General features: G+C 45.2%; 1 protein-coding gene across 1 annotated transcript in view; it reads left to right on the plus strand.

The window, feature by feature from the left end:
- Nucleotides 1-13,015, plus strand: part of SLC9A9 (solute carrier family 9 member A9) — a 630,868-nt gene that overhangs the window by 331,497 nt on the left and 286,356 nt on the right. The gene's annotated exons all lie outside the window — the stretch shown is intronic.

Raw genomic sequence — 13,015 nt, forward strand, 5'->3', positions numbered from 1 at the left:
GCACCTGACATCTGCTGGACACTTTTATGGGGTCAGAAGGAACACAAAGAGAAATGGTGTGGACCCAATCCTTGAGAAGTTCTAGGTCAGAGGGACACACTAGGTGATCTAGTTGACAGGAAGTCAACATTTAGCTGTTGGATGGGGTGTGGTCCATGTAATTCTGCAATTCCACATATGCAGATCTCAAAGTAAATGTGAAAACTGAACCATTTGGATAACAGACATTTCAGATGGGAGATGCCTAGAGATTATCAAGAGCAGTGTTTGCCAGAATTTCTTGACACCTGTTGGCCAAAATTAGTCATTTCATCACATGCCTAGCTGTACACAGGCATAGTTTTTTGGGCTTTGTTTTGTTTTTGTCTACAGTGTACTTACACAGTTTAGCATATACAAAGATTCTAATTAAAAATTGTGAAGTTCTTATACTTTCTTCTACCCTCAGTGGGTTTTCTTGTATACCCCATTGTAAAGAACATGAATACAGGCCATCTTTTTTAATTCATTGAGAAGAAAACAGTGGACCAGGCAGTAAATTTAAATTACACAAGTCATCAGACTAGTCAATTATGTGAAATATGACCAAATAGATGTTAGGTCTGCTGATGCCAATACAGTATACTTTTTTTCTTACATAAAATTGTAACCAGACAGTGAGGCTTGATCATATATATATATATATATATATATATACACACACACACACACACATATATATATATATATATATACACACACACACACATACACACAAACTTTAGTAGTACTGAAACTCTCTAAAAGGATTCAGATGCAGGAATCAAGGAGAATAGTGTAAATGGCACTCTGTTCACCAAAAAGGGTTAATTGTCCTCTGAAAATTGATCTCTCTGGAAAGCATTTACTTGCCAGCAGAATCATTATTTTTCCCAAACAATTATAAACCTACTCATGCTGTTTCCTAACATTCTTTGCTTGCCAATTAATTTGAATTTTTCTGTGTACCTCTTTGCGGCTTCTCAAATAGCTGTTTTAGCTGGAATCATAAAGTGTTGGTTCTCATTCTTTTTGAAAATTGCATAAGTCAGTCCCTACATCCAAACCTTCAGGGATCTGCCCACCACTGAAATCTCACTCTCCAAACATTGAAAGACAATCTTGCACATGCATACGAGTCAGACGCTCTCACAATTTTCTCTAAGATGCTTCTTGATTTTTTTTTCAGAACTCTTATTTATTTTAATCCCAGTTATTTTTGAGCATGTTCTGCTGTGGACTAGAATATGTATACTTATTCCATTCATCATTGTCACAGGGATCCACAAATACAACTTGACCCAAGATTTTGGATAGTATTTACATTTAATGACTGATAGTTTTTTCAGCAGAGATGGAAACACAGTGATCAAATGTCAATTTTTTTGTTAAGAAAGAAAAGCTAGTAACATTTTGCCAGCAGAGGATACTACAGGCTTAGTATTTCTAATTTTTATTAATATTCTGATTAATAAAACACATAAGACAAATAACTCCATACTTGTAATAATTAGTTTGACCACTTTAAGTACAGGATGTATTGGCTCTTTCTTCTATTGTTTTGCATTTATAAAAATGTAATTAATTTGGGCCTCCCTGGAAGTACAGCGGGTTGAGCTCAGTGCTGTGAAGCTGTCCACAGCCTCTGCAGTGCCGGTTCGATCCCGGCCAGCCGGTGAGAATCCCACATGTCACAGCAGACCTCTCCTGTCTCGCCCACTGCTCCCCTCAGCAGTGTATTATGGTTTTTCTGTTTGTTCTGCTACCTGCTCTGTCTCTGGTGAATTCCCTCACCCTCCTGTGCCTCTGGCCTGTACCCCAGTGCTTGTATAAACAAACAAACAAATAAATAAATCTTTTTTAAAATTGTAATTAATTATTCAATTTGTGTTTATTCCCTAACCTATAATGGATTAAAACCCAAACTGTGCTTATAAAATGCATGTTTTTCACATATGCTCCATAGTCTCCTACCTTTCCTCTTTTATTTACATTGAATTCCCTACCTCTGTGCCAACAGCCCCAAATTCTTCTTGCTTTAAGACTCAAATGCTTCTGCATCCCTTAGGAAAACTTTCCCCATCTTTCTCCCACTTTCCCCAGTCAGAAAGAAATTCATCAGGATTCCTATTTTCTTATCCTCTACTACATACCACCTGCTATTAGTTGTCTTAGTATTTATATTGCCTCTGTTGGGAGAATAAAGAAGGAAAACTACTCTGGGTCGAGGATCAGGTTTACTCATCCTGTAGTCTCCATGGCCATACCCAGTGAGTCATTTCACGGGACAAATAGCCAAGTGGTAACAGGGCAAGAATAAGGCAAGAACTCATTTTAGGACCATATGCTATCAAGGCCAGGCCATAGCAACGCAGAGTTGATACTCTGATCAAAGTGTTGATCAGAGACTTGTCTTTCAAAGTGTGATCCTAGAAAAGCAGCATGGACATTCATGGTAGTTTAAATGCAGTATCTCGGGCTGTACCCCACACATACCAAAGCATTTTAAGAAGCTTCTCAGGTGTTTTGGATGTACATTATTATTGGACATATATTAGAGTTCTAAAAGTTCTCTTGCCTTATACATATTCTCGGGCCACAGTTGAGCTTCTGCTGGGATTTAGTAGCTTCTGAAGTGTAGGGGGGACAGAAGGATAAGTTGTAAATTAGCACATCCTGTGAGTGACAAGGAAAAGCAAAGTAGAGGGGCAAGAAAGAGAGAAAAAAGGAAATGGAGTCCTTTGAAGTAAGCTGACTTTGTGGCTTGGATACAGATGTCCGAACTCACCACTTTCAATATCCTTTGATTTAAAGGCTTGTGATTCAGAGACTTAGAAACATCATTTTCTACAAAGAGATAACTTCTTGATTTTATATTTAAACCTATTGCTTACTTTTAAAAATTAAATTTTTAATTTTATAAGTTATGGTGATTATGTTTTAAAATTTTACTCTAGAACTGTTGTCTACATAAAATTGACATGATATTTGAAGCCCTGTAACTTCATCTTGAGAAAATTGGACTGCCACTATTCAAAAATTACCTAAAGGTTTTTTGTGTTTTTTTTGGATCTAGTATTGTTCCCTTTTCCCAAAGGTAAAAGAAAATTCTAAATTGAGATGCTAATCCTAGCTAGCTAATAAATGAACGTATAGGAAAATGCAGACCCACAGAATTTACAGAAATCCAAATTTCTACTTTATGGAAAAAATTCTTGCTATAGCAGTTCTGGCAGATGGTCATTCAGTCCAAACATTTCAGATGATGGGGAGCTGCTCACACCTCAAGATAGCCATGCATTGTAGGGTAGCACTTATGTTTTAGAAAGATCTTGTGATGGTGTAGAGCCAGGACAGGACACAGTGCAGTTTTTCTGATCCCATGCAGACCGGGTAAAGGAGGAGTCAGAGTCCTCAGTGGTTTTTGCAGGTCTTTTATTGGGATTTACCTGGTACACAGGAGGCAGGGATGCTGTGGGGCCAGGAGGCTGGCAGTCCTCCCAGCCCCCAGCAAGTCTTCATTCTATCTGGGCTCTCCGGTGATCTCTGCTTCTGCTTCTTTGCTTCTCTCTCGGCTTTTCTTTCAGCTTCTCTTTCGGCTGCTACTGGCGTTTCTGTGACGCCGCCCTTAAAAGCCCAGTCTCAGCCCAGGTGAATTCCATCTACCTATGCCCACACCCTACTCCAGGTGCCCGCCATCAGGCATGCATTCAGGACCGCAAGGATCCATCATCTGTCCTGATGGCGGGAGGGCAGAAAAGCCTGACATTTTTCCTTACCCTACAGTCCACCCCCTCAGGGTTTTCTGCCATACAATCTACATATATACAATTCTCTTAGCAAATATAAACAATGCAGCCATGGCCCACAAAAGCAAATACATCACAATATAACAAAATACAACAGAACACAAATAAGTCCAGGGAGGGCCCCAACCTAGTGGCAAAAGACAATTATTGGTACCAACAGATGAGCCACCATTTCTGCCGAAGGCACTGCTCATACGAGGGAGGGGAACCACTCACGGCATCTACTGTAACACAACAGGAGACGTCAGGCTTCCTGGCCTTCTCTATAGTCTCGGCTACAAGCCACACACCGCATCCACCCCCAGGATGCACTCACTCTGGGATTGGCGATTCTATACTCTTGGGGGTAATCGCCAACCCTCAGGGTTTCTGTCTGCAGTCACTCCAACACTCGGCCTTCACAGCCACCCATGCGACTCACAGACCCCAGCACTCAGGCCAACCCACTGCACAAGCACATGGGTCGGGGATCCAAACTCTACATGCGACTTGGGCTACACCCCAAGCCACGTTCCCCACCCGTCCCCCAAGGACACGTTCCTCAGCTCCTCACCCTCGCTCAAGAATGAGCAAGGCATCACCCACAGGTGATTTTACAAGACTCACAGGTCTTCATCATACTCAGGCTGCTTAACAGCCACTCAGGGCTTCCCAAACTTGGCATCAGCAACAGCTTTTGCCTTCCTAGTTGGCTTTTCTCCTCTGCCTGGCTGCTGGGCATACACAGGCTGCTTTTGGCCATCAAGGCCCACTGGCCAGCCCCAGATTCTCAAAAAAACATAACCTGCCAAGGTCCTCCACCTTCTGGCGGGATTGTCAGTCCAAGTTCATCAGTCCGAGTCCATCAGTCCAATTCCATTAGACCAAGTTCGTTGGTCTCTCCCTGCATCAGCACTGGCGAGCTCCGAATCGTGGTCCTCTCTTCAACGATGATTCTTGCTGCCTCAGGGGTCATTGGCTGGTCCTCTCGGGCATCTCCTCCTCCAGCTGAGGTCTCGTCCCGCAGCTCCCGGATGGTGTCCACCTTCTGTGCCGCCATGGTGCCTCTAGTGTCGTCACAGGCAAACACAGCCTGTTACTCCTTAGTCCCTCCAGGTCTTCAGAGGGCTCCATACCCATCTGCATGGATCATCCTGCCGACTACACCAATTATAGAGGCCAGGACAGGACACAGTGCAGGTTTTCTGATCCCATGCAGACTGGGTAAAGGAGGAGTCAGAGTCCTCAGTGGTTTTTGCAGGTCTTTTATTGGGATTTACCTGGCACACAGCAGGCAGGGGTGCTCGGGGCTGGGAGGCTGGCAGGCCTCCCAGCCTTCCCAGCCCCCAGCAAGTCTTCATTTTATCTAGGCTCTCCGGTGATCTCTGCTTCTGCTTCTTTGCTTCTCTCTCGGCTTCTCTTTCAGCTGCTCTTTTGGCTGCTACTGGTGTCACAGTAGCCCAGTCTTAGTCCAGGTGGATCTCATCCACCCATGCCCACACCCTACTCCAGGTGCCCGCCATCAGGCATGCATTCAGGATGCAAGGATCCGTCATCTATCCTGATGGCGGGAAGGCAGAAAAGCCTGATACTTTTTACATTACCCTACAGATGGGAAATCAGGAGACACATGGCTGAGTCTGGACTATGCCTCTTTTATAGTTCTAGGCATATGTTATTCCTCTCCCCAAGTCATTTGTTCCAATTTAGCTCAAACTCATATCAGTTTTTAAATATCCCAATTCCAACCATAGGTAGGACAGATAGGAACATAAGTCAAGTCCTTGGAACTTAGCATGGTGTCTTAGCTGTCTTAGCTGCCATTGGTGACCCCTTGTCCCAGTTATAATAGGAGGAAAAGAGTAGGTTTTATTTCTAGATGACAAATCTTCAGTGGTTTCAGAGAACCGTCAAAATTTAGAATTAGAAGGATTAGAAGTACAGAGAGTACTGGTCAGGAATAAGTCAGGAAAAAGGAGTCAGCTGCTGATGACAGTTGAAAGCAGGAAATTGGGAGAACAAATGGTAGAATGTCAAAAACGTAAAAAGAGGTGTAGGGTAAAGAAAATGTCAGGCTTTTCTGCCCTTCCGCCATCAGGATAGATGATGGATCCTTGTCCTGAATGCATGCCTGATGGTGGGCACCTGGAATAGGGTGTGGCATAGTAGATGGGATTCAGCTGAGCTAAGACTGTGCTTTTAAGGCGGCGTCACGGGGGGACGCCAGCAGCACCAGCACCAGCACCAGCCAGAGCAGCCGCCGCAGCCGAAGCCGAAGCCGAGAAGCAGCAGAACGAACGCTAGAAAGCCCAGATAGAGTGAGGACTTGCTGGGGGCTGGGGCCTGCCAGCCTCCCAGCCCCCCAGCCAGCACCCCTGCCTGCCATATGCCTGGTGAACCCCAAATAAAAAACCTGCAAAACTACTAAGGACTCTGACTCCTCCTTTACCCGGTCTGCATGGGATCAGAAAACCTGCACTGTGCCCAGTCCGGCCCTTACAATTGGGCGTATGTCGGCAAGATCCATGCAGACGGTATTGGAGCCCTCGAAGACCTGGAGGACTAAGGAGAACAGACTTTGCCTGTGACGACGCTGAGGCACCATGGCGTATAGAAGATGGATACGTCCACAAGCTACAGATGAGACCTGGCGTGAAGGGACGCCCGAAAGACCAGCCAACGACACCGGAAGGACCAGCCAACGACACCGGATACACCAGCCAACGACACCAGATAGGACCAGCCAACGACACCGGAAAGGACCAGCCAATGACCCCAGAGGCAGCAGGCCTTGCTAGCAGGGAGGCCAATGGACTGATAGACTGATGAACTGATGATTTTGGACTGACAATCCCGCCAGAAGGCGGAGGACCTTAGCAGGTTATGTTTATTTTTTGAGAATCTTGGGGTGGCCAGTGGGCCTAGATGGCCAAAAGCAGCCTGTGTATGCCAGGCCAGGTGGAGGAGAAAAGCCAACTAAGGTGGCAAAAGCTGGTACTGATGCTAAGTTGAGAAGCCCTAAAGCGGCTGTTAAGCAGCCTGGTATGCTGAAGCCCTGTGAGTCTCGTAAAATCACCTGTGGGTGATGCCCTGCTCATTCTTGAGTGATTGTGAGGAGCTGAGGAGTCCGTCCTCAGGGGACGGGTAGACCAATGTGGCTTGGGGTGCATCCAAGCGAATGCAAAGTTTGGATCCCCAACGATGTGCTTGTGCAGTGGGTTGGCTTGAGAGCAGGGGTCTGTGAGTCGCATGGGTGGCCGCAGGCCGAGTGTTGGAGCGACTGTGCAGACAGAAACCCTGAGGGTTGGCGATTACAACAGAATAAGCCTGCCAATCCCAGAGCTAGTGCATCCAGGGGTGGATGCTGTGTGCCTTGTAGCCGAGACTACAGCCAGAGAAGGCCAGGAAGCCTGACGGTCCAGGTTTCTTATAGCAGATGCCGTGAGTGATTCCCCTCCCTCGTATGAGCAGTGCCTTCGGCAGCAGATTTACCTGGCTCATCTGCAGTACCAATAATTGTCTTTTGCGCTAGGTTGGCCCTGCCTGGACTTATTGTGTTCTGTTGTATTTTGTTGTATTTTTTATATTGATGTCTTTGCTTTTGTGGGCATGGCTGCATTGTTTGCTTTGCTTGAAAATGTGTATATATGTATAGGACTGTATGCAGAAACCCTGAGGGGGTGGACTGTAGGGTAAAAAAATGTCAGGCTTTCTGCCCTTCCGCCATCAGGATAGATGATGGATCCTTGTCCTGAATGCATGCCTGATGGTGGGCACCTGGAATAGGGTGTGGGCATAGGTAGATGGGATTCAGCTGAGCTGGACTGTGCTTTTAAGGGCGGCGTCATGGGGGGACTCTCCCCAGCACCAGCACCAGCACCAGCTCCATCAGCCGCCGCAGCCGAAGCCGAAGCCGAGAAGCAGCAGAACGAACGCTAGAAAGCCCAGATAGAGTGAGCTGACTTGCTGCCATTGGTGACCCCTGCCAGCCTCCCAGCCCCCCAGCCAGCATTTCTGATGCCATATGCCTGGTGAACCCCAAATAAAACCTGCAAAACTACTAAGGACTCTGACTCCTCAGGAAAAGAGGAGTCTGCATGGGATCAGAAAACCTGCACCTGTGCCCTGTCCTGCCCTTACAAGAGGGTATTGTGGTAACACAGAAGTAGCAATCGCAGGATTCAGGTGTGAATCCTATAATTGGAGAAACAAAGAGAAAAGAATCTAGAAGATGCTTAAAGGGAACCACTGAGCTAGGACCTAGACCCCTGAGGATGCTGCCTGGCTCCTGCTGGCTTCTCTGAAGGATAACTCCCACCTAACTCTCAACTAGGTCAGGGGCTCAATTGGCCAAAATGAAGAATATCTGTGAATAAATACAAGCAATTGAAAGGGAGATACAAAAATTAATTTGCTCAAAAATCTTCTGAATACTGCAAAGTGTGGATGCTCCACACACAAAGATACAGTGGATCTGAAGGGGGGCCAGAGGCTGGTTTGGAAGTGCAGGAAAACAACTGTAGTGCCAGGAAGAGCACAGAGCAGGATCTCTATGATCTAGCAGACAAGTGAAGGAGAGTCCTGGAGCTCTTGGTGGATTTTTCAGGCTTTTATTGAGTTAACCAGGTACATAGCAGGCAAGGGTGCTGGGGGGCTGGGAGGCAAGTCTTCACTCTTTCTGGGCACTCAGGCGTTCTCTCGTGGCCTCTGCTGGTTCTCTTCCAGTGTCTCTTTCACTCTGCTGGTGTCCCTGTGATGCCGCCCTTATAGGTCCAGTCTCTCAGCCCAGGTATACGCATCTACGTATGCCCACACCCCATTCCAGGTGCCGCCATCAGGCATGCATTCAGAACCTCAGAGATCCATCATCAGTCCTAATGGTGGGAGGGCAGAAAAGCCTGATTCTTTACTTGCCCTACAACAACAAAAATAGAAAGAAGTTGTGTGGGCCTCCCTGGTGGCTTAAGGGGTTAAGACCCAACCTGTGGGGCTATCCACAGCCACTGCAGCATGAGTTTGATCCCCAGCCAGGGAGCTGCCCACATGGCACAGGAGACCTCTCCTGTCTCATCCACTACTCCCCTCAGCAGTGTATTTCAGTAGATCCACCTGTTCTGTTCCCCACTCTTTCTCTGTTGAATCCTCTCACCCTCCACACTTCTGGCCTGTACCCCAGTTCTTATATGCATAAATAGATCTTTAAAAAAAAAAGAGGTTACACCATAACTGTGGTGAAGAACCATTGTTGAGATGCAACTAGCAGTAACAGCAGGTGAGTGAGGAAAGCCCCCTCTCCCCCTCTGGACACTTCCCCCTCTAACCATCTGGACACAGCCCCTCTCTCCCCTCAGGAAACAGCACTCTTTACCCTATTGTGCCCTGGCTCCCTCTGGGCTCTATTTTGGCAGAACCCAACAGACTCTGGCAAAGGAAGGTGTGGTCTGTAGAGCTTCAACCCCAACAAGCACAGGATGGGAGTTTGGAGCTAGGCACTGGCTTACTGTCTGGCACAAAGAACACTTGGCCCCTCCCCTGTCCTTTTCCACCTGAGAATCTGATATCCTGAGCTTGTAAGAGGGGGCCCATAGAACAGCAGTAAAACTATTGACATCAGGTAAACATGCAATGACAATTTTTTTTAAAAGATTTATTTATTTATTTACACAAGCACTGGGCACAGTCAGAAGTGCGGGAGGGTGAGAGAATTCAACAGAGCCAGAGCGGGGAGCAGAACAGGCAGAATGATGAAATACACTGCTGAGGGGAGCTGCAGGCACAGCAGGAGAAGTCTGCGTGCCATGTGGGACCCTCGCCCATGGCCGGGGATGGAACCGGCGCTGCAGAGGCTGCGGGCAGCTTCGCAGCCCAGCGTTCAACCGCTGTGCCACTGGGGAGGCCCTGCAATGACAATTAAAATTCACTTTTAGAAAGCAGAAAACTGTCAACTCTGCATGTGTTTAGATGTGAGAAAATTATATAGATAATAGTTGTATTTAGATGAGACATTTTCAAAATGTGTTTTGGCATGTAAAAGTCATACTAATTATAGTAATTTGTGTGAGTTAATTAATCGCCAAGCAATATAGAATTATGATTATGTGTGTTAATATTAAGGGTCAGATCAACTTAGTTGTTTTATTTTAGCTATAAGAGGTACATTCATTGTTGTTGCTTGTGTGACATACTCATACACAAAACTCAAAAAGTATTTGCGGAAACATTGCCTGTTAGTGTCCTAATAGAGGAAAGGAAATGAAAACCAATGGAGCCATTAGGAAAAATATCCTCGAATGAAATGCCCAGTCAACTCAGATATGTAATCTTCATCATCAGATCCTGACGATTCCCCCTGGAACACCAGAAATAGGTTGTTGTTTTTTTTTATATGGCTTAAAATTACCAGAAGACACTTGCAGATGGTCTAATACAAGAAGAAAATCACCGGGAGTCTGGAATTTTGAAACCCAGCTCTGCCACATTCAGGTGACCTTGAGCAAATTTGTTTCTTACTTGTTACATGGAGATAGGAATAGTCATTTATGCAAAAATAGTTGTTGAATGTCTATGTGCCTAGCGTTGTTCTATGGCTTAGGAACTGGTGAATCCCTTTGCAATCAACCAGCTTTCCATGCAGAGCAGGAAGGTAGGAAATAAAAACATAAATATGCAAAATGTTACATACCTGTAAAAATATGGAAAAATATATAAGCGAGAATGATATAGATCCTTTTTATAGAGTGAAGGGAGATATCCTGCTTATGATAATGCAACCTCTTAAGGGCAGGAGGGAACGGTAAGTGACTTTCCCAACAGCGGAGGCCAGAAGAGCATAAGAGCAAGGGCTCCGCAGTGAAACAGGCTTAGCAGAGAAAGGGAGAAGAGGACTGGACTCAATTCTGTCAGGCACTGAACAGAAGACTGACATGATGTATATTATTTTAAAAGAATCAATTTTTTTTTTTAAGATTTATTTATTTATTTATATAAGAACCGGGATACAGGCCAGATGCTGGGAGGGTGAGAGGATTCACCAGAGAGAGAGCGGGTAACAGAAGAGGCAGACTGAAGAAATACACTGCTGAGGGGAGCAGCGGGCATGACAGGAGAGGTCTGCTGCGCCATGTGGGACCCTCGCCAGCTGGCTGGGATCAAACCAGCGCTGCAGAGGCTGCAGACAGCTTCATAGTGCTGTGCTCAACCGCCTGCGCCACCAGGGGAGGCCCACTATTTTTTTTAAAGATTTATTTATTTATGCATACAAGAACTGGAGTTCAGGCCAGAGATGCAGGGGGTGAGAGGATTCACCAGAGATGGAGCAGGGAACAGAACAGGCAGACTGACAAAATACACTGCTGAGGGGAGCAGCGGGCCAGACAGGAGAGGTCTGCTGTGCCGTGTGGGTGGCTCCCCAGAGGCTTCATAGTGTGGTGCTTAACCCCTTGCACCACCAGGGAGGCCCCTAAAAGTATCACTATTGGTTGGGTTCAGGGTAAGTTTCGAAGGACAAAAGAACAAGGAACGGGTAATCCCAGAGTTCTGGCCTGAGCACCAGGAATATTGTAACCGAGAAGGACCAGTTCCCGTTCTCAAATGCATTTATGCACTACCTACACCACTCCCTCTCTTTTTTATTCACTGCTTCTCTGCAGATCAATATACAGTCAAAATGTTTCCACAACAGTGGGAGGGCCAGCTAAACCTCACCCAGAAAAGAGTCCAACAGGCTACAAAATCAGCAGAGAGAGATAAATTACATTTTTTAATATAGAAAAATATGTGATAGCAAACAGCACGCATGGCAGTCCTTCTACTGCCTCCAAGTACTCGAAGGGCTCCAGTAACCTGGGTTTCCTTGGTATTGGTTGTTTTTTAATAGAAATTCTGTGAAGGATGAAATATAATATTTTATAGGCATTTTTTCTTAGAATTTCTGAAGGGAAGCTAAGAAACTGAAAGCTTTCCCAGAAATCTATAGAGATGCTTACTGTGTAATATGTCTTAGCAAAAATTTCCTGCTAGTTTTTTCCTTTTGCCTAACACTTTAGAACATAATATCAAAAGTAAATAAGTGATATATCAATGCACTTGTGTCATATAAATATGTCTTTGCAATATTTTATCCAAAATAGATTCCTCAAATAACCAATATATAAATAGAAACATGCAGCCTACATATTTAAAAATATGCTTGGTTCTTTAAAATTCTTTATTGCAGATTCATTTGAAATGTCAGTATTCAGTTCACATAGTGCTATACTCTTAAGAATCATTAGCATTTAATTTATGAGTGTTTTTAGTTGGAAGATTCTGCTGCTTAAAATTCAATTCGATCCCCTTGGTCTGAGTTGAGGAATACTTACATCTTGTGTTTTTCCCAAAACCCTCCTCTATGCCCAATTTCCCATAATTAATTGAAGCTTTCATGCAGAGTAGAATGCCACCCTCACCCTTTCCCCACCCCAGACCAGTGGCAATAACAGGGAATGACAGAGCACCAGACAAATAACACACTTATCACATAGCTGCTGTGTCTCTGTCCCCAGGGAGCACTGAGTGTATGTGTGGTTTTACATAACCAAGGAGCAACTGAGGGGCAGCAGCAGGCAGGAAGCGCACAACAGACCAGCTCACCTTCAAAGAGTATGTCCCTTGGATGTGGTCATTACTTTATTCGGCAGCAGAAAAACAGAAGACTCAGCTCTGCCAAAGAAGCAAGGGGCAAACAGGAGCCTCTTTCTTGCTAAGCAAGAAAGCGCATTGCCAGACCCTTGTAGTGTCTTAGGTTGTGACTCATGGTTTTTAATACTCAGTTACATTATGACAGAGCCTTTTCAGGCTCCTCAAGTTACACAGTGGGAAGCAGATATCGGAGCAACTATGCCAGCAGTTAGCATGGAATACAGCACAGTCATTGGCACTGGCTTTGGGAAGTCCAGAGTTAACTATATAACCTTTTGTTCACGTGTTTCCAAGCACAATATTTCTAACTCTTGGCCAAAGAATAATTTCTCCCCAGGAAGAATCTACTGAATAATTTTCTTTATATTTAATTCTGCAAACCCATGTTTAAAGCAAGTGGCAAGATTAACCCAGGTTTTGTGATCATGGTAATTAGCCTTAGTGTTGACTTGACTGACACAAGTCCATTTTCCAGCTGGGATAGCTTGGGCCCCTGACATAGATGGCAACGAGAATTGGTTTTGACTGGC

This window comes from Talpa occidentalis, unplaced genomic scaffold, assembly GCF_014898055.3.
Source record: "Talpa occidentalis isolate TD23 unplaced genomic scaffold, MPIMG_talOcc4v2.1 talOcc4.4, whole genome shotgun sequence".
NCBI lineage: Eukaryota > Metazoa > Chordata > Mammalia > Eulipotyphla > Talpidae > Talpa > Talpa occidentalis.